This window comes from Phodopus roborovskii, unplaced genomic scaffold, assembly GCF_943737965.1.
Source record: "Phodopus roborovskii unplaced genomic scaffold, PHOROB, whole genome shotgun sequence".
Classification (NCBI taxonomy): Eukaryota; Metazoa; Chordata; class Mammalia; order Rodentia; family Cricetidae; genus Phodopus; species Phodopus roborovskii.
In genome coordinates this window covers 43,930,866-43,947,658 of record NW_026126418.1, presented here as the reverse complement: position 1 = coordinate 43,947,658, position 16,793 = coordinate 43,930,866, and the positions used below count along the sequence as shown (strand labels likewise).

Genomic DNA, 16,793 nt, shown 5'->3' with positions numbered 1-16,793 from the left:
TCTAAGCTTCATCTTCCGTTTTACTTACAAAGACAATGGACTCTTCAAGCTGTGCTCCTTTTATCACTTTATGTGGCCATACCTAGTCTTTTGGAAGGGTATAAACTAAAGCCATCAGTAAAATCTGTGTTTGGAAACAAGCAAAACTGGAATGTCCGCTGTTTTTATAAAATTCATTTCTTTAATTGGATTAGAAGATGAGGAAGTGAGGGGATATTTTAAGAATATTCAGTTTCATAGGGCCACAGTTGACCCACATCCCCTGGATTAATCCCCCACCTTTTAAAGACAGGGCCTTCCTTACTTGCCCAGACTAGTCTTGAACTGTCTCCAGAAGGCTGGCATTACAGGCTAAGTAGGCTTTTTTGTATGGGCCTAGGGATTGAACTCAGGTGTTTTGAGCCATCTCTCCAGCTCCAAAATTCTTCTAATTGAAAGGAGTTTCCTAAATTTGTTTAGGATTCTACATTAGGAAAATTATTTTTATTTAATTGGTCAAGCTTAATAGCAGTTTATTGTAAGGTCTATTTAAGGAAGTGTTTCACACTCTTAAACAATTCTACCTTTTATGACCTGTGTTTAAAAGAGAGCTCAGCCAGCCCTTTAATCCCAGCTCTTGGGAGGCAGAGGTAGCCAGATCTCTTGCGAGTTTAAGGCCAGCCTGGTCTACACAGTCAGTTCCAAGACAGCCAGGGCTACACAGAGAAACCCTGACCAAAAAAGAGAAAAAGAAAACAACAAAAGAGCCCAAGTAAACAACTTAAAGGCCATGCTGTTAAAAATAAAATTGAATATCTTCTGTAAATATGTTTATGCTTAACAGCAAGTAAATTAGAACACTCATTTTATTAAGTATATGTAATTAAATTGCTGTTTTAGGGTTCAGTGGTTAAGGATTCCCACTACTCTTCTAGTATTTGGTTCTTAGCACCTATATTGGGTTGCTGACAACCACTTGTAATTACAGATCCTGGGGAATGCAATACCTCTGACCCCTGAAGGGAGGACCTGCACTCCATGCACACAGTGAAGCATAGACAAGCACACATGCTAATTAAAAAATAAATCTTTAGCTGGTACTGGTTGCACAGGCCTTTATAATACCGGCACTTGGGAGGAAGAGCAGGCAGATCTCTGTAAGTTCGAGGTCAGTCTGGTCTACAAAACAAGTTTCAGGACAGCCAGGGATGTTACACAGAGAAACCCAGTTTGAAACAAACAAAAAGCACAATTCTTTTGTTTTGTTTGTTTATTTTTTCATAGCTTCGTGATAGAACACTTGCCCATTATGCACAAGATTCAATCCCTGGAATTAAAAATATTTTATTTTCCTAAAAAGTACTACTACTTCACATACTCTAAAGAGTGTTTAGCCTATTCTAACAAATAGTATTATGTAGTACTAAAAATAGTCTCTTTTCATTTCAACATAAAATATTTTATTATAAAATAGTTGCTTTATACATTCAGAATGCTCAACTTTTCCTAAAACTTTTTATAATGTGATAAGTGACTTTAATAATCCTCTGAATCAGTGACTTAATAACCCTCTGAATCAATGCTTTCTTTCTCATTTAACAGTTTTTAGGAATTAAAACCTACAGATTAAAAATGTTTTTTTAAAACACTAATTTAAAAATTTTCAATTACTATAAAAATTAGAAATAATGAAATAGTATCTTGAACTAAAGACATTTTAATAATAAATATTTTACTCCCTTATATATACATAAGTACATACTAAATTCTATCAGATAAGTACCACTTAACTTTCATAAGCAACCAAAATACAAATGGCAACATAATGATGATTTTGATGAGCCCAGCAACATACACTGAATGCCTACTGCCTGCAAGGCTACCCTTTGGTAATTCCAGACAACAGAAGTGGCATGTGACAACAGAACAAACAATGAAGGTGGAATCAAACAAATGCAGTGTGCTCAAAGAGGGTGATGACATACAACTAGAAGCCTCTCTTGTAAGGCTGGCATGCCCTTTCTATTAGATGTTTTTGGATTATATGGCAAATCAGTATCGAAGGTGGCCTAACCACATAAAAACTATTATTAAAAATAGGGTTAGACAGGCCACAATTTATAACCCCTGAGCAGCTAGGTAACAAGGAGGACATGCATGGATGCCTCTGGGAAGGGGAAATACATTAAGATCTCCAGAGTAAATTGGGGGAGGGAAGATTGAAGGGGAGGGGACATGAGAACATAAGGGAGTTGAATGGTTCATTTAGGGGAGGGACAGTGAGGGAGAACAAGGAAAGAGAATTTTTTTTCTTTTGTCTTATTTTTCAAGACAGAGTTTCTTTGGAGCCTGTCCTGGAATTTGATTTGTAGACCAGGCTGGCCTTGAACTCATAGAGATCCGCTTGCTTCTGCCTTCAGAGTGCTGGGATTAAAGGCATGTACCACCACTGCCCGGGTGAAGAAAGAGAAATCTTGATAGAGGTCACCATTATGGGGTTAGGGAGAAATCTGGTTCTAAGGAAATGCCCAGGAATCCACTAGGATGACCCCAGCTAAGACTTCCAGCAATAGTGGAAAGGGTGCTTGAACTGGCCTTCCCCTGTAATCAGATTGGTTACTACCTTAACTAATTTTCATCAAAGAACCTTCATCTAGTTACTGATTGAAGCAGATGCAGAAATCCACAGCTAAGCACTGATCAGATATTCAGGAATCCAGCTGAAGAGATGGAGGAGGGATTATATGAGCAAAGAGGTCAAGATCATGATGGGGAAACCTACAGAGGTAGCTGACCCTAGCTATTGGGAACTCACTGACTCTGAACTGACAGCTGGGGAACCTGCATAGGATCTTACTAGGCCCTCTGAATGTGGGTGACAGTTCTGTGGCTTGGGCAGTTTGTGGAACCACTGGCAGTGGGACCAGGATTTATTCCCAGTGCATGAACTGACTTTCTGAAGCCCATGTCCTATGATGGGATACCTTGTTCAGCCTTGATACAGTGGGGAGGGGCTTGGTCCTGCCTCAACTTGATATGCCAGACTTTGTTGATTCCCCATGGGAGGCAGAACCCTTACTGAAGAGTGGATAGGGGATTAGGTGTGGAGGAGAAGGTGGGGGGAGGAACAAGAGGAGGGGAGGGGGAGCTGTAGTTAGTATATAAAATGAAGGAAAAAAAATTTTAAAAAGTGTAATCAAAATGGAACAAATTCTATTCTTTATAGAACATACAGTAAATTTCAGTGAATACCAGCATTGTGATCAACAGTGACCCAGCATGTTTCTTCTTGCTTCATTCTACTTCTCTGAGTTACTTTTCTAACCCTTCTTCTCGGTCAGACTTTAGTATCATATCCATAAAGTTACAATAAATTTGATTCACCAGTCATCCAGTGGTGAATGGTGGTGGTGCACACCTTTAATCCCAGTACTCAGGAAGCAGAGGCAAGTAGATCTCTGTAAGTTTAAGATCAGCCTGGTCTCTAGAATGTGTTTCAGGACAGCCAGGACTGTTTCACAGAGAAACACTGTCTCAAATTTTTTTTTTAATCCAAAATTTCAGTGATTTTTAACTCAGAATTCCTAGGACCTTATTTATTTATACCATGTTTCACTTACAATATGCTCTTTATTTACTGAGGCAGAGTGTCATGCAGTTCCAACTTTGAGCCTCTGACCTTCCTGCCTGCACTTCCCAAGTGCTGGCATTAGACCTGAACTATATGCTTTGTTCAATTTGATGCTGAGAACCAAACTCACAGCTCCTTTCCTGTACACTAGACACTCTACTAAACTACATCCTGAGCCTGTAATATGCTATTTTAAAGGTTTTCTTTGTATATTTATAGACATGTATTACATAATGATGTTTCCCAACAGGCTCCATATGTCACAGTGGTATCATAATATTACACTACCTAGAAATACAATAAATGTTTTCCCAACAATAAAATTGCCTAACAATGTTCTCAGAACTTATTCCTACTGTGAAACCATATGACTGTACTGATCATAGTTCCTCATTAGAACTGTAGAAGTCAATTGTGCTGAGACATTTACTTATAGGGCATTATAATATAAAAAAAAGGTTATATATAAAAACATTTTCTAAGACATCAGAGAGGTCAAGCAATAAAAACATGATAGACTTCTAGTTTTCTTTTGAGGGTGAAATAGATAAGCTGTCATCGTAGTAGTATTTTGTTTAGTTAAAACAAATAAAGCTTGTCTGAAGATCAGAGTGCAGAGCTGAGCCACTAGTTAGCCATAGAGGCTAGGCACACACCTTTAATCCCATCACTCAAGAGACAGAGACAGATGGACCTCTGTGAGTGAGTTCAAGGCCACCCTTGGCTATACAAGATTGAACCAGTCTAAAGGAGAAACAGAGCTCACACAAAGGCACTTAAGTGACCCTAAAAAATGTCCAACCTGTCAATGAAAACCATACAGAAGGTGTATATCACAGTAATGAAGTAACATAACAAAGGATACATAAAGCTTTAAAATTCCACATCTTACATTAATCTATTTATTAAGAATTTAAAAATTATTAATAGAAGATGGAGAAATGGCTCAGTAGTTAACAGTGCACATTTTTCTTCTGGAGTATTTTAGATAGGTTCTCAGCACCTACATCAGCCTGTAACCCCACTTCCAGGCACCCACCAAACCTGGACTCCACAGGTACTGCATGTACCCCCACACACAGAAAGGTATACAGACAGACAGACACACACACACTTAATTAAAAATAAGAAATTAGGGGCATCTAGATGGCTCAGTGATCAACAGTGTCTGATACCAGGCCTGACAGCCTGTGGGAGAGAACCAAGTCCTGACAGTTGTCCTCTCACCTTAACACATGCACACACAAAATTATTTTAAATCATCTATACAGTTGTCTTAAGTAAAGCAAAACAACATTAAATTCCCTGCCACTGTTCTTTTAGATAAATGTCCTTTTCAAAAACTTTGAGAATCTTGGCATATAACTCAGTAGTACAATGCTTCCCTAGCATGTATAATAATCTGGGTTCAAACCATAGCACAAGGGAAAAAAAAAAAAAAAAAAAAAAAAAAAAAAAAACACCAACAACTTGAGATTTGGCACTAATACTATATTTCTAGAGTACAACCTACATAGCTATGATAATACAATTATTGCAGAGGAAGCTTTATATATTTATTCTGAAAAGTTTGTATTCTTTCACTGAAGCCTAAGATTTAAAAAATACTCTATAGTTCTTATTAAAAAAAAGGGTAGTGGTAACTTTGAAAAAAGTTAGGAATTAAGAAGAATATTTAGAATAGAATTATGGCCACTCAGACATATAGTACATACCTAATTTTTAAAACGCCTTATTACAGTTTTTAAGTGTTATGTTTTCTTTCTCCTTTGTCCCTTAAGGTTTCTCGTGTCCCATGAATTAAGTATGTCGCCTAGAACACTATGCACTTCTGATCTTCCACCTTGCTTCCAAGTACTGGTGTAACAGGTTAGGATTACAGGCATGGATTACCATGGAGCCAAGTTCTATGCAGTCCTGGGAATTGAATCATGCTTCAAGTATGTTAGGTGAGCAGTCCACCAAATGAGCTATATCCCTAACCTCTTAAGTATTATTCTCTTTTTAATTATAGAAAAATGTCATACTTTAATGGCTTGCTATCAAAACATTCAACATAGAATAGTTGAATCATTTTTATTTTGTTACTGAACCCTAGTATTTAGAGATCATAGTTTCTACTCTAAACACTCATTAGTTAAACAAAACTTGGTCATTAAAATACAACTTTGGTACCTCTCTTACTGTATTTGCACTGCTATAACAAAACATTACAGACTGAGTAATTTGTGCACAGTAGAAATTAATTTCTCACAGTTCTGGAGGCTAAGGCGTTTCAGATCTAGGTATTAAGTAGAGTACAATCTGATAGAGGCTACCCTATTTCCACAAGGCCTGTGTCCACAAATAGGGAGGAATGCTATATTTATGTGGTATAGTAGAAGAGTAATTCTATTCCTTCTAGCCACACATTATCTTCTCTAACAACACCACATACTTTCTGGTTGTTTTGAGACAGAGTCTGGCAACATAGTCCAGGGTGGCCTCTAGATGATGATTTTTTTTTTTTTTTTTTTGGCCTTAGTTTCCCAGTCTGGGAACTACAAGCCTATGCCACCTTATGTCCAGCCCTCAAATGTTTTATCAGGGCTTTGACCCTGTCTGTGGGAGCTTTGCCCTTATGATTTAAATGCCTCCCAAAGTCTCTAGTTCTTAATATGATTATATAGATAATTACATTTCAACACATGGGGCTAGCAAGATGGCTGGATAGGTAATGGTGTGTGCCACCAAGCCTGATGGCCTAAGTTTAATCCTCAATATCCACATGGTAGGAGAGATCTCACTCTCGCAAGTTTTCTTCCTACTTCCTCATGCACACCCATATTTACACACATGTACTATACATATGCATGCAAAATAAACACATGAAAACAGTTTTAAAAATTTAATACATATTTTATTGTAGTTTGGCTACAATACTTCTCTAACAGCAGATGTACAATTTATAAACAATAATAAAAGAAATTTTGTGGGGTTGTGGTGGCACACACCTTTAATCCCAGCACTCAGGAAGCAGAGGAAGGTGAATCTCTGTGAGCTTGAGGCCAGCATGGTATACAGAGCAAGTTCCAGGATAGCTGGGGCTACACAGAGAAACCTAGTCTTGAAAAATCAAACTAACAAAAAAGCCCAGAGAAGTTTCTACTAATAGAATTTTTTATACTAATGGGCAGGATAAATATTAACTCAATCTCACATGATAGGGTAATCTATTCTTAGAAAAAGAGATATAAGTAAAATTTATATTAAATTTGTACATATTATTTAGATATGCTAGTTAAGTATGTGATCTACTAATTGTACTATGTATTTATTAATTTATGGTGCTCTGGACTGACGTAGGGGTTTTTATATGCTAGGCAATATTCTTCCACTATACAGTTCCCCAATTCCTTAAGATGCTTCATTTTACTGTTTTATCCAAACAATAAAATCTCTACCTTCACCCACAAACAGTCCCATACATACATCACACACACACACACACACACACACACATTCTCTCTCTCTTCCTTTATGACTGCATGGCTATGCACAGAGAACAGTGGAAGGACACACAGTAGTTTCTCAGTGTGGTTGCAAAGGATACTTGTGAAGCAGCAGAGGCAGGAGGGCCAAATAAAAGAAGGTAGCATGAGGAAGGAAAGAGAAAACAAGACCTCCACAAAAGCACTACATTAAAGTATCTAGGATATAATTGCTATATTCTTTAAATTTTACATTATTCATCTATATACATAAATGTCTTAGTTTATTTTCCTACTAGCATGACAAAGTACTCTAACAAACAGAACCTAACAGAGAGGGCTCTTTTGGCTCAGTTACAGGCTACAGACCATCACAGCAGGGAAGCCACAGCAGCAAGAACTGGAAGAAAAATGCTCAAAAGCAGACAGCAAGGAATCAATACACACACACTACTGCTCAGCCAGCTCTCCTCTTTCCATCCAACCCAGAGTCCAGCCCAGGAAATGGTGTTGCCCACATTTGGGGTAGGTTTTCCCACCCATATTAGCTCAATTAAGAAAATTCTTCACAGGCAAGTCCACTAGCCAACCTAATCCAGACAATTCCTGAGATCTCAGTCCCAGTGAATTCTAGACTGTATTGAGTTGATAATTAAAACTAATCATACATACACTTATAAAAATGTAAGAAGGGGGATAAAGCCAAATTATCTGAGGGAATGCCCACAGAATCTATCTGTAGCCATTTCTGCTTTTAACCTCTTGAAACATAAAGAGTAAGAGGAGATTAAATGTAGTTCTTATATCACAACAAAACCTATAGTGTTGTGTGTGTTCATGCATATGTATGTGTGTGTTTGTCTGTCTAGACTATATTACAGGAACAGCAAATGGTTTAGACTGGTTTTATGATTCACTCCAGAAGTTCAAAGGTTTTCTGTAAACCTGTGGTAGTTAATCTTCATTGTAGCTTGGTGGCATTTTGACTCACCTAGAAGACAAACCTCTGGGAATGCCTGTGAAGGCATTTCCATTTCCAGAGAGTTTAGTTGAGGCTGAGGACCCATGCTGAAGGGAGCTATCCTCATTTCCCTGCCTCACCATCATGTCTTCCCTGCCATGATGGAGTACCACCCCAAGCTGTGATACAAATTACACCATCTTAGGGCTTCTACTGCTGTGATAAAACACCATGACCAAGAGGAACTTGGAAAAGGACTTTAGCTTATAGTTCCTCATTACACTGCATCACTGAGGAAGTCATGGTCAGAGGCTGAAACTGATGCAGAGGTCATGGAGGAACACTGCTTACTGGCTTGCTCATCTTGCCTTCTCATGGCAACAAGACACCAGTCCAGGGGTGGCACCACCTACACTGAGACAGACCCTTCCTACATCAATCAATAGTCAAGAAAATACACCCTATGACTGCCCACAGGCCAGTCTGGAAGACAGCATTTTATCAATTGAGGTTCCCTCTTCCAAAATGACCCTAGCATCTGTCAAACTGACATAAAAAGTTAACAAACCCCTTCTTTTTACTTTTGTCAAGTACAAGAAAAGTAATGGATACAGGTTGAGACATGAATATTCTAGCATTTTTCAGTCATACTGTCTCATTCTGACTCTGTAGGAAGAAAATAATCAAGGCCAAGTGATGCTGACTTTACTGTGGTGACAAGACTTGAGTACCCAGGTATACACTCTAGACTTATCTGGTAGATGCTGTGGAGGAGTTCTGTAGTTGTGGTTAACACCTAAGTTAACTCTAAGTGAGGATGACTCTCAGTGCTGTAGATGAGCCTCATCCAATCAGCCTCAGAAGAACTGAGGTTTCCTAGAGACAAGGAAATTCTCCCTCCAGACTGTCAAAGACTCCCGAATCTAAGTGCCAGCCTGCTTATAAATTTTAAACTTGTCAGCAACCACAATTGTATTAGCCAACCCTTAAAGTAAATCTCCTGGTAAGTGACAGATAATGTGTGGTATACGACTGCCCATGCTTCTCTTGAGAACCCTGACTAATACATAGACAATACATAAACTAATGGGCATGACTGTTCCATTAAAAGTATTTACAGTAACAGCTGGTGGGTGAGATTTAGTCTGAGTTTTCTGAACCCTAGTTGTATCATTAATAAAACATAGCTGCTTTCACTAAACACATTTTAATTTTTTTAAGATTTAAATTTTTAATTAGGTGTGTGTATATGTGTGTGTGTGTGAGAAGAGTATGAGGGTTCATGCATGTGAATACAGTGCCCTCGAAGGCCCAAGGGGGGAGTGTCAGATGCCCTGCAGCGGGAGCTGTGTGACATTGGATGTGGATGCTGGGCACTCCAAACTCTCTTAAGCACAGAGCCATCTCTCCAGCCCCACATCCTAGGGTTTAAATAGTGTAAAAGGTGTGTCATGCACATAATGGAAATTTTGCACTATGAATTGGAAATCATCTTTGCTAGGACAGGACAGATAATCTGGAACTATGAGTGAATATGATTTCGAATTATGAGACCTATACTAAAGTTTGAGTGTGAGAGCAGTTTCTTAGGGTTGCAGGTTTTGGCATTATTTTCACAAGTTCTTATATTTTTAATATTACCTTTAGAGATTAATTTTTTGCTGCCAAAAAGTCAACTAAAGGAATGCTTTAGATATTCATTTATTAAATTCTGCATGTTTTCAATAATAATTTTTAAGGAAAATTAAAATTTATTAAATCATTAAATATAAGGATTACAATTTTGGCACAAAAGGAATTCTTTTTATCAAACATGTACAACACAGGACTTTCATAACATATTTATTGCAAATAAGGATCCTCAATTTAGAAAATAAGACCTACCTATAAGTTTATTTATTGTTTTCTTTTGTTGTTTATTTGAAGCAGAGTCTCATAGTTCAGGCTGGCTTGGAACTCTGTAGCCCAGGCTGGCCTTGAACTTGTGATCCTCCTGCCTTGGATTCCTGAATTCGAGTGCTGGGATACAGGTGGGCACCACCATGCCAGGCACTACCTATAAATTTAAATAGTAGATTGTCAAGTTAGTTGATGATCCCAGTTTCTCTTCTCTAGGGATTAATAAGAGTTTCATTTGAGAAGAAACTGGAATCTCCAAAAAGTACTCTCTACTCTAAATATTGTTTCATTTTGGAGATACCTGTTTCTCAAAAAATTAACATAATCTATCACTGAAAATGATCAATTTGCAAAAGGCTAACAGAGAAGTTTCCAAGGTTACATGGCATAACGATGAAAAGACAACAGGTAATTTGAAATGTAATATCCAAAAGAGAATTCTAAGTAATCCAGTGGATTAAACAACAATAACAACACTTAAGCCTAAGAATAAAGGACTGTGTGACCATGGCTGGATGACAGACAAGTTTATAAAGCAGAAGGATGAAGTCAGTAAAAGCCAATAAGACACTGCTGTAGAGAGGTTAAGAAATGGAAACTAATGAGAACAGTGTTGGCAAGAAGTCAACAAAGACACTTGAATTCAGCACAGAGCCACAGTCATAAAGGACAGATAATCAAAGAAGGGCCATGTGAGAGAACTATACAGATGAAAGAGGGCTGAGTCTAGCTTGTTTAGAAGAGTTATGCTAGGAGATAGAGTGATAGCTCAGAGGTTTAGATCACTGGCTGCTCTTCCAGAGGACCTGAGTTCAATTCCCAGCAACCATGAGGTGGCTCATAACCACCTATGAGATGTGATGCCCTCTTCTGGTGCTCAGGTATGCATGCAAGCAGAACACTGTATACATAATAAATATATCTTAAGGGGAAAAAAAAATTCCAAACAACTTTGGAGGGGGTTACATGGGCAAATGCCTTTAATCTCACTACATGGGAGGTAGAGTGAGTTTGAGGCCAACCCAGTCTACAGAGTGAGTGCCAGGACAGGCTCCAAAGCTACACAGAGAAACCCTGTCTCAAAAAACCAAAGCCCCAAAAAAAAAAAAAAAAAAAAAAAAAAAAAAAAAAATTAAATAAATAAAGCTCACAAAACAAAGAATTCTGATTTCAGATGCTGGCCTATCAAATTGTTTGCTCTGATAATTGTCAGGGAACATATAGACACTAGTATATAAAATGTCTTTAACACAGCATTACTTAAAATTTCACAAGAGAGAGTAAATCTCCCCCACCCCAACTCTCTCTCACTCACACACACACCCTAACCATTCTCAAAGGAAAAAAAAAAAAAAAAAAACACATGTTAGTGGTTTTTAGATATTGCCTAGCATTAACTAAAAATTGCAATCTGGAGCCTGTGACGTGCCTCAACAGGTAAAGGACCTTGCTGCCAAGCCTGATGACCTGAGTCTGATCCCCAGGACTCATATTGTAGAAGAGAAACAACTCCCACAAGTTGCTCTCTGATATCACACATGCTCTGGAGGCAAGCAGCCTCCCCCTACTAAACATATAAATAAATATAACTAAAAAGTCTTAAACAATTGACATCTGGAAGCTTTGTGCAACAGGAATCTGGTACCACACTCACCTCTCATAATAACGTCCTCAGTGCTCAGAGGAGACACAGCTGTAATCTGCTAGGACCAGCACAGTCCTTGCCAGAGTTAGGGCTTCTGTAGAAAAGTTCCCACCACCAGGCTTGACTGCTACAGCTAAGGAAAATGGTGCAGTCACTCCACTTAACATAGAGAAAAACTCAAAAAAGGTGTTTAAGGAACCTACACAATTTTGTTAAGTTCCAAAAAGAAAAAGTGGTGGTTTAGACATGTAACATAACTGTGAACAATTATGAAATGCTTGCTGTGTTCTTAGAACAGATATATCACCTCATTTAATCCTTTCAACAACACTGTGAAATTTAGACAGGCTTGTGGATCAGGGCTAACCCTAATCCACATGAAGAAGCCTGGATTAAAGAATTCTAAGCAAGGTTAAATGATTGCTGAAGACAAACGTACTAAGAGGCTGAGATTTTTAACCCGAGTTCTGATTCTTAAGGGTGTTATACCTCCAATCAAACAGAATGGAACAATTAATTTTCTCAAATGGACAAATTAATCTCCTCAAAAGAATTTGTACTTAATTATATTCCCTACCAGAGACTTTGTCTACATTTCAACACCCTAAAAGGCTTATGCCTGGGTGTCAACTTTAACAAAATTAAAACAAAAACCCTGAAGTTTGTACTAGCTAAAATGTATTATAGTGATGAGTGGAGAGCAATGAAACAGGGATGATTACTGACTGATATTTAACTTTGTTCAGATGAAATGACAAACCCATATATATATATATATATATATATATATATATATATATATATATGGATATGGCATTTCACTTTCCACTTAGTGGAATTACTTGTATCTAGGGGGATTATTTAAAACAAGAACAACAATAACAACAACAATCAAACACGTCACTTATAAAAGCAAGTGTCCTCGCTACGTTTCTAAGTTTCAGTAAGAACTTACCGTCAAACAACTTGTGCTTGGTACTTCATTTAAACTGCCCATGATGTGTGGCTGCCCCACACTCCTTTTGTATTCATTAGTACTCATTTACATCTTAGCTTACCGCACTGACAGAGGCTTTGAAAGTTTCCTCTCATATTTCCCCAGACTACGTCACAGATTCCCCTCGCTCTTTCTAAATAAGTGCACGTCTGCTGCAAGACCTGTGGCTGCGCTCTCAAAGCTTAATAGCATAATTTTCAAGATAGAAGTGGCCGTAAAAAGAAAAAAAAAAATACCGTCACTAAAACTTATCTACTCCAAAGAAACTACGAGAAGGGGGTAGGAATCAATCAGAAGGCTGTAGGTGGAGGGGGAGCTGTCAAATCCTACCAGGTGGGCAGGGACGCGCCAGGGGAGGCTGGGGGGGGGGGGAGGAGGTGGGAGAAGGCAGTGTTTGACTCGATTCCGTAAACAGTCACTGCGCCACTTGCCAAGCGCAAAGAGACAAAATCCACCCACGCAACCAGCCGGGCGGGACCCGGAGCGGCGGGCCTGCAGGGGCCCGCGGCGGGCGCGGGAGCGGGGGCGAGCGCCGTGCCCCTCGCACTCCGGGCGGCGACCAGCCCGCCCGGCCTCCCGCGCTGCTCCCGGCGCCCGCACGCCCGCACGCCGCCGACCAGCTGCGGCCGCTTACCGTGGCGCCTGGCAGCTTCCCCCGAGGCGGCCCTCAACGGCTGCCGCAGTCAGAGCACCACCCCGCGGCGGGGCACGTCTAGCCCGCCCGCAGCTCCCGGCTCCCCTGCAACGCAGCCAAGTCTCGCGAGAAGCGGGCGAGAGCGCGCAGGGGGCGGGGGAGGAGGAAGGGCGGGGCTGCCAACGGCGGCGGCCACTTCTGCGCCGCATCCGGAGGGGTGGCCGCCATTGTGCTTCGTCGCAGACTCCGCTGTGGCTTTAGCCTGAGACCGAGCGCACCGAGGGACGAGGCGGCGGCGTGGCTGCGGCGAGCCCGACGCTCCCTGCGCTGTGCCTGCTGGCAGAGGGTAAAGAGCGGCGGCGGCGGCGGCGGTGGGGGAGGGGAGCGCTGGAGTGCGGTGCCCCCTCCCCCCCCGCCCGGGACCCTGGGAGCGGGGAGGGCGGACGGTGCGTGGTCCCTCCGGGCCCTGCGGCGATCTGCGGCGCCGGGCGGCGGGACTACGGACGGGGTCGGGCTTGGCAGCCCCACCTGGAATTTTGGGTTAGTTTCCCAGCCCCTCGGAGTCGATTGTGATAGGCCTGTGCGTGGTCCCGCACCGTGAGTGGCGTGACTCTGGCACGAGTGGCAGAAGATGGCACTTGAGTTTCAAACCGGGGCGAGAGGTACAAATGACCGACTGTAGACATGCAAGGTGTGAGTAGTAAAATGCTCTCTCATCTTGAAGAAACTGCGTAGTGAAAACGAAGAGCGCGCGCGCACACACACACACACACACACACACACGACACACACACACACACACACACACGACACACCCCGAAACCACTACAGTGAGCACTCCTTCCTTCCCACAAAAGTAGATGTTAGAATATTGGAGGTGGGGACCCGTGCAGTTAATAAACGCATCCTCAAGACCAGTGTGAAAACAGTTTTAGAAGACCCGGCCTTGGCTCACACACCATTTTGTAGTTTTTAGGTACTCTGTTTTATTGTTTTAAAATGTCCTTACTTCTCCCTCCTTTCTACTCCTTTTGTATCCAGAATGAAGATACATAAACGAAGAAAAGCGTATCGATAAATTTCTGACTTACAAATCAAACAGTAGGAGTATCACTAAAAAGATTCTGTGTATTTTCACAAGATAACGAGAAATGGGGGTCAGTGCTTCCCTCAAAGCTCCAGTGATTGTGAGGCAGTAGCAGTGGGCTCAGAGGCTCTGGTCTTATTGTGACCATGGTTATTTAACCCCCATCAGATTTCCTGGTTCATATGGGTTCCCCCACTCCTGAAATGTGTCTTTAATGAGATAGTGTGTGAAGCAGTCATCAGACACTCTACAAGGCATAATACTTGAAGTGTGAATTTTTAATGACTATAAGCCAGATGAAATTTACCACAGGTTTACAAGCAAGTATTCTGATCAGAAAAAAGCCTTAATGGATTTGTGAATTGTATCCAGATAGCTTCATGTGTATATGGGTTTGTTTTGAGGGGTCTTACCTTGTATTTCATGCTGGCTTTCAACTTAACAATGCTACCTGATCTGAACTTCAACTTAACTCTTGCCTAAGCCTTCTTGGGTTACAGGAGTGTGCCACCAGATCCAACAACACAGCACAGCTCTAGTTTTGCCCCAAATGTTTGGTACAACATCCCTTTCTTCCCCCCCCCCCCCATACTTTTAGTTTTTTTGGTTTTTGTTTTTCTTTATCCTTTGACAGTTTTGTGTGTGTGTGTGTGTGTGTGTGTGTGTGTGTGTGTGTGTGTGTGTATCTTAAGTTTTTTAGTTAGGGGGTCTTATGCAATGTAGGGTCTCAGGCATGCTAAGAATTTATTCTCTGAGCTATAACCCCAAACCCAGGTCAGGAGTCTGGAATAAGGAGGACTGTTTTCCTATATAACTTCACCATTTTTTGTTTGTGTTCTACATGAAGGTGTTGGGTAATCAACTTGGACATAAGTCATCTGTAGCATTTATATAGACAATGTTTAGTCAATTCCATACCCATATCTTATACCTCTTTCATCTGTTATATGGTTAAGAGTTGTCCAAATGTTAACATATTTTAAGAAGGTAGTCTTACTGTGGAAAATTTATGGAGAGTATAAAGCATTGTTTGGTTACTAGAAAAGGGTTTCCCTTTACATCAATGAGCTTGACGCAATATCCTCCTTCTGCAACTCACAGTTTAGTCATCAGGCCAATGTGTAAACAATTGCTTACTGTAAATACTATTCAGAAATTGTAGAGGCATAAATGGTATGTTTAGGCTTGGAAATTTTTTTAATAGTTTTTTTTTTTAACCACAATTCCCTCTCCCTCCCGTTCTTTAGCTCCCCCCCCCCAATCCCACTCCCTATTTATTTCTCAGAGGGAATAAGGCCTCCCCTCAGGAGTCACCAAAGTCTGGGATACCAAGTTGAGGCAGGACCAACCCCCTCCCCCCTGAATCAGGCTGGGCAAAGTATCCCACCATAAGGAATGGGCTCCAAAAAGCCAATGCATGTACTCGAGATAGGTCCTGGTCACACTGCCAGGGACTCCCCCCAAACAGATCAGTAGTAGGCTTAGAAAAATGTTAAAGGGAGATATGCTTGAATTAAATTGAAGGATGGCTAGGATCTGCTTGTGCTTATGTGATTTTTAGCAGGGTGACAATTCGCTTCTCACAGCTGAAAGGTAAAATGAAAGGTTAGAGCTTGACATGGAAGACTGTAATACATTAGAAAGTTCAGTGCCCTGTGCTGTGGAATGGAGGACTGTTGTATCCAAATAAAATTCATCTTTAGATTGTCTCTCTTGACAGATTCTTCTGTGTGTGTCAGTAAGAAACCTGGAAACACTTAAGTAGAATGTATAGGCTTGCATCAAGCCACAATTTTAAATAACAAGTTAAATAAATATTAAGTAATGAGCTATTAAACTGTTAGATCAACAATGGACCAAATTAGATGACTACTAAAGTAGTTGAATCACAAAAGGAGAATTCTGTTTGAGTTACTTCATTTATCTTTTTTGTTTGTTTGTTTGTTTGTATGTTAAATTTGTATCATTAGTAAAATTGCTGGGAATGAATACAAAAGGACTGAGCAGAAATGATAAAATTGCTTTATAAATTAAGAGTTGACTGAGATTTGATGTCTGATTTTAATTTTCTACACTGACATGAACTTAATGTGGCCAAAACTGGTCTTACCTGTTCTCAAATATATTTTCAGTGACTACTGGTTAGACTAGATAAGTTTGAACATCTGGTTTTAAAAGTCCCCTAATCCTCTGCATCCATTTTTTTTCCACAGCTGTGAAAGAGGCTTGTAAAAGCTAGGAATCATATATTTCTGACTCTGCACAAAACTCTAAAATAGTTTTTAGTTGCTGAATGAGGATTGAATTGTTACACCTAGACAGCAAATTCATTTCAAATAGGTTTATTCTGTCTTTAAGTGCCCTTGTACTAATAGACAAATCACAGTTATACTTCATGATGCTAAATTTTTGCCTTTTAAAAGTATTTAAGAAAACATTTAACATATTAGGGATACCTTAAGTCTATGTTAGCTAAGTATCAAGGGAGAG

The 16,793-nt window shown here is 40.2% G+C and overlaps 1 protein-coding gene across 6 annotated transcripts in view; it reads left to right on the top strand.

The window, feature by feature from the left end:
• Positions 1-13,400: 13,400 nt before the first annotated feature.
• Marchf7 (membrane associated ring-CH-type finger 7) overlaps positions 13,401-16,793 on the top strand; it is a 40,886-nt gene continuing 37,493 nt past the window's right edge. For 3 of the 6 annotated variants that reach the window (XR_007834545.1, XR_007834543.1, XR_007834544.1), the window contains exon 1: positions 13,401-13,562. The gene's annotated coding sequence lies outside the window, so the exon portion shown is untranslated. The remainder of the gene's footprint in view (positions 13,563-16,793) is intronic. The other 3 variants (XM_051184633.1, XM_051184631.1, XM_051184632.1) reach the window with 1 other exon arrangement.